The 13746-nt window shown below is 42.3% G+C and overlaps 1 protein-coding gene across 1 annotated transcript in view; it reads left to right on the top strand.

Annotated features, from left to right (window-relative positions):
• Positions 1-13746, top strand: part of LOC310775866 (uncharacterized protein) — a gene marked incomplete at its 3' end in the record, with an annotated part of 48985 nt that overhangs the window by 16014 nt on the left and 19225 nt on the right. The gene's annotated exons all lie outside the window — the stretch shown is intronic.

Genomic DNA, 13746 nt, shown 5'->3' with positions numbered 1-13746 from the left:
TCAAATATTTACCTACTCTGACTAAATCACCATGTCACACACATCTGTTATGACATTTGATTATTTAAAAAGAAATTGCGATTAAACATTCTTTTTTGTTGCTGCAAATCAAGACCAAAAAAATGATGAAAATGGGGGGTATTTAGTATTTTGGAATGAAACTAGAGTATATGGAACTAGAAGGGTGCTCGGAGAGGGCGGGAATCCGCTCCTAAATGTAATGGCTTCTTCATTGGGCCCGTGCTACACCCTCTTCCACCGAGTTTCATGAAAATCAGCGCAGTAGAGGTCATTCAAATGTTGTTGGCCCACACAAAACTGTAGAGATGCAATCCCCTCGGTCACCAGCATATGGCGCTGTTTCAGTGAGAATAGAGCGGCGAGGAGCTGCCGCTGCTGAGGCTCCTGGGTATCAGCTAATCCTCTTAGCCCTCGCCTTTAAGCCCATCTGCCTCGGCGGATCTCGCACAGCTCCGTCTCCTCCCGTCTGTCGCCACCATGTACAAAATGTACAACACTCGGTGGGACGAGGAGAGCGACGATGACGAGAACTCCCTCGACGACTCCTTCTGGTCCGACGAGGAGGAGGAGGAGGAGATGGAGCGAGCAGAGGGCGAGGACGACCCCAAACCCGCCGCCGCTGCGGGAGACGATGTCCGAGAGCCTTCAGCGGAGGAGAAGCGGAGCGACGACGCGAGCGGAGAGCGTCTGGAAGAGAGCCACGAGGAAAGGAGCGACGGAGGAAGCGGCACCGGCAGTCCAGCGCCGAGTCTGTTGACGTCCGGCTACGGCACCTACAGACCAGAGGACCAGGAGGGAGCGGACTACAGAGACGACCACACCGTAGTAGGCGACTCCGACGGCGAGAGCCAGGGGGGTCTCTCCGAGATCATCAGAGACGACGAAGAGGACGGCCGTTCGCCGTTCGACTGCGGCGAGGTGGACACGGAGCCCGCGCACACGCCCGACTACGAAGAGACTCGCCCGCTGACTCTGTGCTGGGGGGGCAGCGAGTGCACAGCCAACACGCCGCCTTGTGCGTATGACCATCTGCGCGAAGAGGTGGACCACAAAGACGTCATGGATACGAAATTGGAGGAAGATGACCACTGCGTTGCTGCTGAGGTACGGGAAAGTAAGCGGCCGACAGACGAGAAGAAACTCGAAGATTATTATCTGCAAGCAGGGTTGGACAACAAAGACGATACAAACGTGAGATCAGAAGAAGAAGACCAACGCATCGCTGAGGTAGAAGACGGATCAGAGAGGCACAGGAAGAATTTGGAAGACGCGAGCGGTGTCGCAGAGCGTAAAGAATGTAGAAAGCCGGCCGCAGAGGTGCAGCACCCCGAAGAGGAAAACGACGCGGAGAAAGGAGTCGAGGACGAAGTGGAGCCGGAGGATTCAGACGCCTCTTCGAGCAATAAGCATATCAAGTTCAGCCGTCTGGAACACAGTGACAAAACGTACGGGGAATGGGAAGGGAACCAAAGACACAAGACGGGTAAATGGTTTTCGGTCTCTGCTCAGCTGTAGTATCAATATCAGGCTGTTAGCCTGCTGAAATATGTCACTATTAGAACCAGTTCTCCTTCCTGTTCCATATCTTTTTTTTTTGTCATTGACTTTTTATTGTTATTATTATTTTCAATGACAAACAAAACAATACAGAACAAACCAGTACAAAAGAAACAAACATAAATGAACAAAAATGACAGGGGAGGATCGTCAAACATTCAATCTTGCACTCATCTACATTCACATAGTCGTTCATTCACACCCACATACAATTCTCATTGATAAGCGTGTTCACACACCACCATGTTTCTTCTCAGCTATACAAAGTCAGGCCTTATATCCCACACATAGGCGAGCCACTTCCACCACTTATCTTCAAAGGAATCAGCTTGAGCTCCTAAATATGATAAAAACTAACAAGGACATTTAACACAGGACTTAAGACTACGATAAAATTTTAAAATAGACAACAAAATTAACACTTAATTATAGACTGTTTCCCCCCCCTCAATGCAGCAGTTCAGGTTCCTGTGCTGCAGCATCATAGATGTAGCTGACATGTAGCTGTCTTAAAAACATTTACAGTCATTACAACAGATCCCACCCAGTCTTAGCTAAGGGTCTTACCTCTATGTGTATGAGGCATTGTGTTCCCAAAATGTACAGCTACTTGCTTGTCTACATTATATCCGGAGAAGTCTGCCCGGGTGGGCAGAGTCACCATTGGCTACTTTCCCTGGGAAAGAGTTGCCAACACTGCTTCGAATTACAATTACTAGTGCAAGCCCATCAGCAGATTCAACAGTTTTCATTGACTAAAACTAGACTAAAATGTGAACAGTTTTCGTTGACTAAAACTAGACTAAAATACTTATGGTTTTATTTGACTAAGCTGAGACTAAAATGCTCAAACTTTTAGTCGACTAAAACTTGACTAAATAAAAACAGGATGAGGTTGACTAAATATGATACAGACTAACAAGGACATTTAACACGGGACTAAGACTAAGACTAAATTAAAAAATAGCCGACAAAATTAACACTATGAATGGCTCTTAGTCTAAATGTTACTCTCTCCATTACATATATGGAGTGGATTAGATCTATCCATTCATTTACGGTTGGTACATCTTGTTTCAGCCATTTTCTAGTCACCGCCTTTTTGCTGGCCACTAACATCACTCTCAGCATGTATTCGTCTCGCTTCGCACAATGCAACTCTAATGTATCTCCCAAGTACAGTATTTTAAAAATCAAAATTAATTTCCATCATAAAAACCGCCTCCAGGAGCTCGTGTACTTCCTTCCAAAATGGAGCCACAGTGGGACAACTCCAAAAGATGTGAAAGTGGTTCACCATTGCGTTTCCACTGGACCTCCAACATACAGATTGGTGAGAGAAGTTAGCTTTTTGCGCTGGAGTACAGAAGTATCTAGTCACATTTTTCCAACTGAATTCCCTCCAGGATGGTGAACTCGTCATTTTCCATTGCTGACCACATATTCTGATATTGTGGAGTTTCCCTCTGCTTCCCATCTTTCCTTAATATTCATAGTATGGTCACCTTTCTGTTCCATATCAGCTTGCACCAAAATGCACATGCAAATACTTTTGTCTAAAATGCTTAATCTTTTAGTAAAAAGACACTGATATTAGGGCTGCACGATTAATCGTATTTTCATCATCATCGCGATATGAAAATGCGCGATGAACACATCGCAAAAGTCACGTGTTATCGCAAAAATAAATAAAAATAAAAATAAAAATTTACAGTGCACCGGAACACACGCAACATGCAAGATACTGGCTGAATAAGTGTCCAAATGTTCATGTCATTCTGGCCAATACTCCACTTCTGTTATAACATTTCAGTCTGGAATATGGAATATCTTTCAATAATCGTTATGACTAAAATGCTAAAAGTAATCTCATGTGTAAGAAATGACTGTTCTACATTGAAGTAAAAATGTAAATAATTAACTTGTTGATTTTGGATTTTCTTTTAGCTTCAAGAGTGCATTTTTGTTCGTATGACCCTCAACACAGGCTTTGAGAATCCCGTGCCACTTACTGATACGTATGCTTAAATTAACACACTCATATTGCAAAATGAATTTAGGCCCTCACTGTAATACTTCAGAAGTTGAATTTGAAGTTCAGCATTAATACATTTGTCATTTTTTGTCTTAGATTTACCTTTGTGTGTTATTGCAATATAAAACTACATAATTGAGAATCGATTCTAGATTCCGGAATCGAGAATCGTTGAAATCGAGAATCGATTCTGGAATCGGATAGTGACCCCAGGAATCGGAATTGGATCGGATCGTGGCTTACCCGGATCGGAGCACCCCTACCCATTAATATTTTTGTTTATAGCATTTTTTTATTTATCGCAGGTCATATCGTCATCGCAATATTGAACAGTGTTATCGCACATCGCAGCTTTTCCTCATATCGTGCAGCCCTAACTGATATTGGTATTGGATAATTGGTCTGATATCAGTGTGAAATTCGGTGTCAAATTTTGCGGTAGATTCCCTGCCTACCAACATGCGGGGTCACAGGTCCGCGCCCCCGTGTTTTACCTCCGGCTTGGTTGGGCATCCATCCAGGCACGATTGGCTGTGTCTGCGGGCGGGAAGCCGGAATGAGGGTATGTGTCCTGGTCGCGGCACTAGCGCCTCCTCTGGTCGGTCGGGGCGCCTCCTGTTTCGGGGGCAGAAGGGAACTGGTGGTGCTACGTCCTGCCGGTGAATCTCCCTGCTGTCAGGTGAAAAGAAGCGGCTGGCAACTGCACATGTATCAGAGGTAGCATGTGTGTGTCTACGGCTCTGCCCAGATCAGCAGAGGGGGGTGGAGCAGCGACCGGGGCAGCAGGGGGGGGTGGAGCAGCGACCGGGGCAGCAGGGGGGGGTGGAGCAGCGACCGGGGCAGCAGGGGGAATTGGCCCAAGTACAATCGAGGAGAAAATTGGGGGGGAATCAGAAAAAAACAACTAGTGACATCATCTGGCAGCGCCCTAGTTGGGGAAAAAAGCTGAAATATTTATCTTTCTAACAAATAGATTTCAGACTTGAAAGCAGTGTCCTGTCTTGTCTGAGGTGAAATGCAGATGAACTAGAGTCATGTGATCAAATGTTTCATGTCCACTGGGTGTGGTCTGTCTGTAGCACATATATGATGATGTAAGCGTGTGGTCTGTCATATATGATGATGTAAGTGTGTGGTCTGTCATATATGATGATGTAAGCGTGTGGTCTGTTGATGTAAGCGTGTGGTCTGTCATATATGATGATGTAAGCGTGTGGTCTGTTATATATGATGTAAGCGTGTGGTCTGTTATATATGATGATGTAAGCGTGTGGTCTGTCATATATGATGATGTAAGCGTGTGGTCTGTGATATATGATGATGTAAGCGTGTGGTCTGTCATATATGATGATGTAAGTGTGTGGTCTGTTATATATGATGATGTAAGCGTGTGGTCTGTCATATATGATGATGTAAGCGTGTGGTCTGTTATATATGATGATGTAAGCGTGTGGTCTGTTATATATGATGTAAGCGTGTGGTCTGTTATATATGATGATGTAAGCGTGTGGTCTGTCATATATGATGATGTAAGCGTGTGGTCTGTGATATATGATGATGTAAGCGTGTGGTCTGTCATATATGATGATGTAAGTGTGTGGTCTGTTATATATGATGATGTAAGCGTGTGGTCTGTCATATATGATGATGTAAGCGTGTGGTCTGTCATATATGATGATGTAAGCGTGTGGTCTGTTATATATGATGATGTAAGCGTGTGGTCTGTCATATATGATGATGTAAGCGTGTGGTCTGTCATATATGATGATGTAAGCGTGTGGTCTGTTATATATGATGATGTAAGTGTGTGGTCTGTTATATATGATGATGTAAGCGTGTGGTCTGTCATATATGATGATGTAAGCGTGTGGTCTGTCATATATGATGATGTAAGCGTGTGGTCTGTTATATATGATGATGTAAGCGTGTGGTCTGTCATATATGATGATGTAAGCGTGTGGTCTGTCATATATGATGATGTAAGCGTGTGGTCTGTTATATATGATGATGTAAGCGTGTGGTCTGTCATATATGATGATGTAAGCGTGTGGTCTGTTATATATGATGATGTAAGCGTGTGGTCTGTCATATATGATGATGTAAGTGTGTGGTCTGTTATATATGATGATGTAAGCGTGTGGTCTGTTATATATGATGATGTAAGCGTGTGGTCTGTTATATATGATGATGTAAGCGTGTGGTCTGTTATATATGATGATGTAAGCGTGTGGTCTGTTATATATGATGATGTAAGCGTGTGGTCTGTTATATATGATGATGTAAGTGTGTGGTCTGTTATATATGATGATGTAAGCGTGTGGTCTGTTATATATGATGATGTAAGCGTGTGGTCTGTTATATATGATGATGTAAGCGTGTGGTCTGTCATATATGATGATGTAAGCGTGTGGTCTGTTATATATGATGATGTAAGCGTGTGGTCTGTCATATATGATGATGTAAGTGTGTGGTCTGTTATATATGATGATGTAAGCGTGTGGTCTGTCATATATGATGATGTAAGCGTGTGGTCTGTCATATATGATGATGTAAGCGTGTGGTCTGTCATATATGATGATGTAAGCGTGTGGTCTGTCATATATGATGATGTAAGCGTGTGGTCTGTTATATATGATGATGTAAGCGTGTGGTCTGTCATATATGATGATGTAAGCGTGTGGTCTGTTATATATGATGATGTAAGCGTGTGGTCTGTCATATATGATGATGTAAGTGTGTGGTCTGTTATATATGATGATGTAAGCGTGTGGTCTGTTATATATGATGATGTAAGCGTGTGGTCTGTCATATATGATGATGTAAGCGTGTGGTCTGTCATATATGATGATGTAAGCGTGTGGTCTGTTATATATGATGATGTAAGCGTGTGGTCTGTCATATATGATGATGTAAGTGTGTGGTCTGTCATATATGATGATGTAAGCGTGTGGTCTGTCATATATGATGATGTAAGCGTGTGGTCTGTTATATATGATGATGTAAGCGTGTGGTCTGTCATATATGATGATGTAAGCGTGTGGTCTGTTATATATGATGATGTAAGCGTGTGGTCTGTCATATATGATGATGTAAGTGTGTGGTCTGTTATATATGATGATGTAAGCGTGTGGTCTGTTATATATGATGATGTAAGCGTGTGGTCTGTTATATATGATGATGTAAGCGTGTGGTCTGTCATATATGATGATGTAAGCGTGTGGTCTGTTATATATGATGATGTAAGTGTGTGGTCTGTTATATATGATGATGTAAGCGTGTGGTCTGTCATATATGATGATGTAAGCGTGTGGTCTGTTATATATGATGATGTAAGCGTGTGGTCTGTTATATATGATGATGTAAGCGTGTGGTCTGTTATATATGATGATGTAAGCGTGTGGTCTGTCATATATGATGATGTAAGCGTGTGGTCTGTCATATATGATGATGTAAGCGTGTGGTCTGTCATATATGATGATGTAAGCGTGTGGTCTGTTATATATGATGATGTAAGCGTGTGGTCTGTTATATATGATGATGTAAGCGTGTGGTCTGTCATATATGATGATGTAAGCGTGTGGTCTGTCATATATGATGATGTAAGCGTGTGGTCTGTCATATATGATGATGTAAGCGTGTGGTCTGTTATATATGATGATGTAAGCGTGTGGTCTGTCATATATGATGATGTAAGCGTGTGGTCTGTTATATATGATGATGTAAGCGTGTGGTCTGTCATATATGATGATGTAAGCGTGTGGTCTGTCATATATGATGATGTAAGCGTGTGGTCTGTTATATATGATGATGTAAGCGTGTGGTCTGTTATATATGATGATGTAAGCGTGTGGTCTGTCATATATGATGATAGGGATGCACCGATGTATCGGTCGCACATCGGCATTGGCCGATATGGGCCTTGTTGACTGCAATCGGCCATCGGTGAAAAAGGCCCATGTTCACCGATTGCAGTGGCCGATGTTTAGAACATCAGTTTTGTCAGGTTGCGCCACCTAATTTCTGCCTGGCTACCCTACAGCAGCCACTGATTGACACAACCCACATATCAAACACTCTGGTTCACTTGAAGAAGTAGGCGGTGCCATTTGCCCCAGTGTGTGGTTTTCAAAGAGAAACAAAATGTCCTGCGTCTGGCAGTTTTTCCAGATCTCAGATAAAGACCCGCGTTTTGCAGTTTGTAGGACCTGTGGCCTTGACATTTCCAGAGGAGGGACTAGTGTCAAGAATTTCAACACAACAAATCTCAGCGGACATTTAAAAAATAGACATGTTGACGAGTATAATGCATACCTCGCAGCTGACAGAAAAAGGAGAGCTGAACTCGACGCAAGGAAACAAGCCACCAGCACCAGCGGCAGCAATGCTGGGTCGACACAGACAATAGCCGCAGCTTTTGAGAAGGGGAAACAATACCCCGCGGACAGCACCAAAGCAAAGGGGATCACTAAGAAAGTGATGGAGTTCATCGCGTTAGATGATCAACCTTTCTCCGTTGTGGCAGACGTGGGTTTCCGAAGCTTAATGGACCACCTGGAGCCTCGTTACACACTGCCCAGTCGGCGCCATTTCGCAGACGTGTGTCTCCCTGAACTCTACAACGTTGTTGCAAAACACATTCATGAGCTGCTGGCTGGTGACATACCTGCAATCAGTTTTACGACTGATATATGGAGTTCGGATGCTAGCCCTGTGAGCATGCTTAGCCTCACGGCACAGTGGATTGACAAGGACTTTAACTTGGTGAAAGCCGTGTTACACTCCCAAGAATTCTCCGGGTCCCATAACGCACCTGCTATCTCGAGTGCGTTTGACAGCATGTTTGAAACGTGGAATATCGACAAATCCAAAGTGCATGTTGTCGTAAGAGACAACGCCAGAAACATGGATAAAGCTATGCGAGACAGTAGGCTGGCCAGCTTTGGCTGCATGGCACACACGCTGCAGCTGGCTGTGCATGACGGCGTCCTGAGCCAGCGGAGCATCGCGGATGTGGTGAAGATTGGCCGAAAAATAGTTGGACACTTTAAACATTCACCCCTTGCCTACTCACGCCTGCAGGATGCGCAGAGCCAGCTTCAGATGAAACACAAACGGCTGCAGCAAGATGTTTCCACTCGCTGGAACAGCACATTTTATATGCTGGAGAGCCTTTTGGAGCAAAAGCGCGCAATTGCACAATATGCCGCAGAATACGAGCTCCCTGCAACTCTCACTGTCCATCAGTGGGGATTAATGGAAAACGTTGTCACACTTCTCTCCCCGTTTGAAGTACTGACAAGAGAAATCAGCAGTGCAGAGGCATCGGCGGCTGACGTTATCCCCTCGGTGAGAGCCCTGAGACGTCTATTAAGCAAGGAGGTTGACACAGATCATGGTGTTAAAACTACCAAAACCACCTTATTAGAGGCTATAGATACACGCTTCAGCCGAATCGAGTATGAGCCCCTGTACTGCATCGCAACGTCACTCGATCCCAGATACAAGGACCGCTACTTTGATGACAAGCAGCGCGTACGAGCCACACTTGACGCGCTCCTGGAGACGCCTGACGCTGGAGATGTGCCCAGGACGCACGGTGGAGAGAGAGCGGGTGTCGGAGAGAGAGATGGTGATGATCGACAGAGCAAGAGGGCACGAGCTGATGGGGAACAGTCCACTCTGCATGACATGTTTGATGAGATTCTGGAGGAAGAGCGACCAGAAACAGAAACGCCAAGACGCAGGGCAGCATCACAGCAACTGGACGTTTTCTTTGTAGAGGCCCCCATTCCCAGAAAAGAGAATGCACTCGGATATTGGAGAGAGAATCACCTGCGTTTTCCCGCACTGGCACAAATGGCACGCAAATACCTGTGTGCTCCGTGCGCCTCCACCGACAGTGAGCGGCTGTTCAGCTGTGCCTCTCACATCTTGGATGAGAAGAGAAATAGACTGAACTGTGACAAGGTGGAGATGCTCATGTTTGTCAAGAAGAACATGCATCTCACTAAGAAGTAGCCTAATGAGGTAGGCCTACCCGGCCATATCCGTGGTTTAATTTTAGGCTATAGTAAAAGGACACTTTTTGTTTCATGAAAAATAATTAATCACACAGGCCTCTTCTTTGTGATTATATTTATTTTATTGTATTATTTATGCTGCTATTAGGCCTACTATAAGCTAGAAGGCTTTTCCTAAAAGAGGGAAACTTTTTGTTTCATAAGAAGAGGCCTGTGTGATTAGATTTATTTTATTATTTATGCTGCAGTGCTATTCCGCCCACTATAAGCTATATACCAGGAAGGCTTTTGAGTTTTCATAGTAAAGGAAGTGTTTTTGTTTCATAAAGAAGAGGCCTGTGAGACTTGATTTTCTTATTTATTTAATTTTAATATTCAGCCATACTATATGCAGGGAAGGTTTTTATTTTGTTTTCAAATTTATTTTATTAAGAAGGCCTACTATGTAATCCATTTGCACTATATATGAGGTCCACTAAGGCTTTTCTAGTTTTCTTAGTAAGAGGCATTTGTTTGTTTTATAAAGAAGAACAGGCCTGTGAACAGATGTGATTTTATTTATTTTTCAATTTATTTCATCTTTGATATTGAGAAGAGGAGGCCCGCAGGGTGGTTTTCCTACTAAAAGCCTCAATGTGTTTACGCAAGATGCCCCATTCAAGTCCAGCTTGTTCCACAAGAGGGCAGTCTCGCTCTGGAGTATGGACAGAAAGTAAATTAATTACTGTTGTAGCAAATTACATCTTGATTGTTCCGATCATAATGTATAAAGTTGAGGTATTGATGTATCTCTGTCTGTCTGTCTGTCTGTCTGTCTGTCTGTCTGTCTGTCTGTCTGTGTCTGTCTGTCTGTCTGTCTGTCTGTCTCTCTGTCTGTCTGTCTGTCTGTCTGTCTGTCTGTCTGTCTCTCTGTCTGCCTGTCTGTCTGCCTGTCTGTGTGTCTGTCTGTCTGTCTGTCTGTCTGTCTGTCTGTCTGTCTGTCTGTCTGTGTCTGTCTCTCTGTCTTTTGTTAAATATTATTCCCATGTTCAGTTCAGCATCTATTGAGTCAAATGGAGATAAGTATTGTTTTGAATTGAAGACTCAGTCAGAAATCTTTTTATTTTTTATTTTTTTTATTTTTCAAAAAATAAGTGTCAACAATCAATCACCCATTGAATAGGTTCATGAACTTCATGGCACTAGTCAAGTTTTGACAAAAGAAAAAGGTAATACCACCAAGGTCACGTTCTGTGTGGAAAAATCAAATGTTTAAGGCAGCAAAATATTTTTTGTTGGGCTTAAAGTACTACACAGTACTGTTAGATGTTGCACTGTAAGATGTTAACATCTTTAAGGTTAATGTAAAAAAAACTCATGTGACAGCAAGGTTATATTAAAGATTGGTTGTTTCATAATTACATTTGTATGATTGATTTTGTGTTCAAAGTCAAAGATATTGTGTGAAACTGGACTGAAAGACTTCAAAACAGTTGAGTTACTTATTTCTCATTTAATATAATGAAGATTTCTTGGCTTCCCTGTCAAACAATCGATATCGGTATATATCGGTATCGGACAGATTGTTTATTTCAAATATCGGTATCGGTATCGGCCCAGAATTTTGATATCGGTGCATCCCTATATGATGATGTAAGTGTGTGGTCTGTTATATATGATGATGTAAGCGTGTGGTCTGTCATATATGATGATGTAAGCGTGTGGTCTGTCATATATGATGATGTAAGCGTGTGGTCTGTCATATATGATGATGTAAGCGTGTGGTCTGTCATATATGATGATGTAAGCGTGTGGTCTGTCATATATGATGATGTAAGCGTGTGGTCTGTCATATATGATGATGTAAGCGTGTGGTCTGTCATATATGATGATGTAAGCGTGTGGTCTGTCATATATGATGATGTAAGCGTGTGGTCTGTCATATATGATGATGTAAGCGTGTGGTCTGTCATATATGATGATGTAAGCGTGTGGTCTGTCATATATGATGATGTAAGCGTGTGGTCTGTCATATATGATGATGTAAGCGTGTGGTCTGTCATATATGATGATGTAAGTATGTGGTCTGTTATATATGATGATGTAAGTGTGTGGTCTGTTATATATGATGATGTAAGTGTGTGGTCTGTTATATATGATGATGTAAGCGTGTGGTCTGTCATATATGATGATGTAAGCGTGTGGTCTGTCATATATGATGATGTAAGTGTGTGGTCTGTTATATATGATGATGTAAGCGTGTGGTCTGTTATATATGATGATGTAAGCGTGTGGTCTGTTATATATGATGATGTAAGTGTGTGGTCTGTTATATATGATGATGTAAGCGTGTGGTCTGTCATATATGATGATGTAAGCGTGTGGTCTGTCATATATGATGATGTAAGCGTGTGGTCTGTCATATATGATGATGTAAGCGTGTGGTCTGTTATATATGATGATGTAAGCGTGTGGTCTGTCATATATGATGATGTAAGTGTGTGGTCTGTCATATATGATGATGTAAGCGTGTGGTCTGTCATATATGATGATGTAAGCGTGTGGTCTGTCATATATGATGATGTAAGCGTGTGGTCTGTCATATATGATGTAAGCGTGTGGTCTGTCATATATGATGATGTAAGTGTGTGGTCTGTCATATATGATGATGTAAGCGTGTGGTCTGTCATATATGATGATGTAAGTGTGTGGTCTGTCATATATGATGATGTAAGCGTGTGGTCTGTCATATATGATGATGTAAGTGTGTGGTCTGTCATATATGATGATGTAAGCGTGTGGTCTGTCATATATGATGATGTAAGCGTGTGGTCTGTCATATATGATGATGTAAGTGTGTGGTCTGTCATATATGATGATGTAAGCGTGTGGTCTGTCATATATGATGATGTAAGTGTGTGGTCTGTCATATATGATGATGTAAGCGTGTGGTCTGTCATATATGATGATGGAAGCGTGTGGTCTGTTATATATGATGATGTAAGCGTGTGGTCTGTCATATATGATGATGTAAGCGTGTGGTCTGTTATATATGATGATGTAAGTGTGTGGTCTGTCATATATGATGATGTAAGCGTGTGGTCTGTTATATATGATGTAAGCGTGTGGTCTGTTATATATGATGATGTAAGCGTGTGGTCTGTTATATATGATGATGTAAGTGTGTGGTCTGTCATATATGATGATGTAAGCGTGTGGTCTGTTATATATGATGTAAGCGTGTGGTCTGTTATATATGATGATGTAAGCGTGTGGTCTGTCATATATGATGATGTAAGAGTGTGGTCTGTTATATATGATGATGTAAGCGTGTGGTCTGTCATAAATGATGTAAGTGTGTGGTCTGTCATATATGATGATGTAAGTGTGTGGTCTGTCATATATGATGATGTAAGCGTGTGGTCTGTCATATATGATGTAAGCGTGTGGTCTGTTATATATGATGATGTAAGCGTGTGGTCTGTTATATATGATGATGTAAGCGTGTGGTCTGTTATATATGATGATGTAAGCGTGTGGTCTGTTATATATGATGATGTAAGCGTGTGGTCTGTCATATATGATGATGTAAGCGTGTGGTCTGTCATATATGATGATGTAAGCGTGTGGTCTGTCATATATGATGATGTAAGTGTGTGGTCTGTTATATATGATGATGTAAGTGTGTGGTCTGTTATATATGATGATGTAAGCGTGTGGTCTGTTATATATGATGATGTAAGCGTGTGGTCTGTCATATATGATGATGTAAGCGTGTGGTCTGTCATATATGATGATGTAAGCGTGTGGTCTGTCATATATGATGTAAGCGTGTGGTCTGTCATATATGATGTAAGCGTGTGGTCTGTTATATATGATGATGTAAGCGTGTGGTCTGTTATATATGATGATGTAAGCGTGTGGTCTGTTATATATGATGATGTAAGCGTGTGGTCTGTCATATATGATGATGTAAGCGTGTGGTCTGTTATATATGATGATGTAAGTGTGTGGTCTGTCATATATGATGATGTAAGCGTGTGGTCTGTTATATATGATGATGTAAGCGTGTGGTCTGTCATATATGATGATGTAAGCGTGTGGTCTGTTATATATGATGATGTAAGTGTGTGG

This window comes from Poromitra crassiceps, assembly GCF_964638095.1.
Source record: "Poromitra crassiceps genome assembly, chromosome: 4".
NCBI lineage: Eukaryota > Metazoa > Chordata > Actinopteri > Beryciformes > Melamphaidae > Poromitra > Poromitra crassiceps.
Note: the sequence above shows the minus strand (reverse complement) of the source record. Positions and strands in the feature narration are given on the sequence as shown.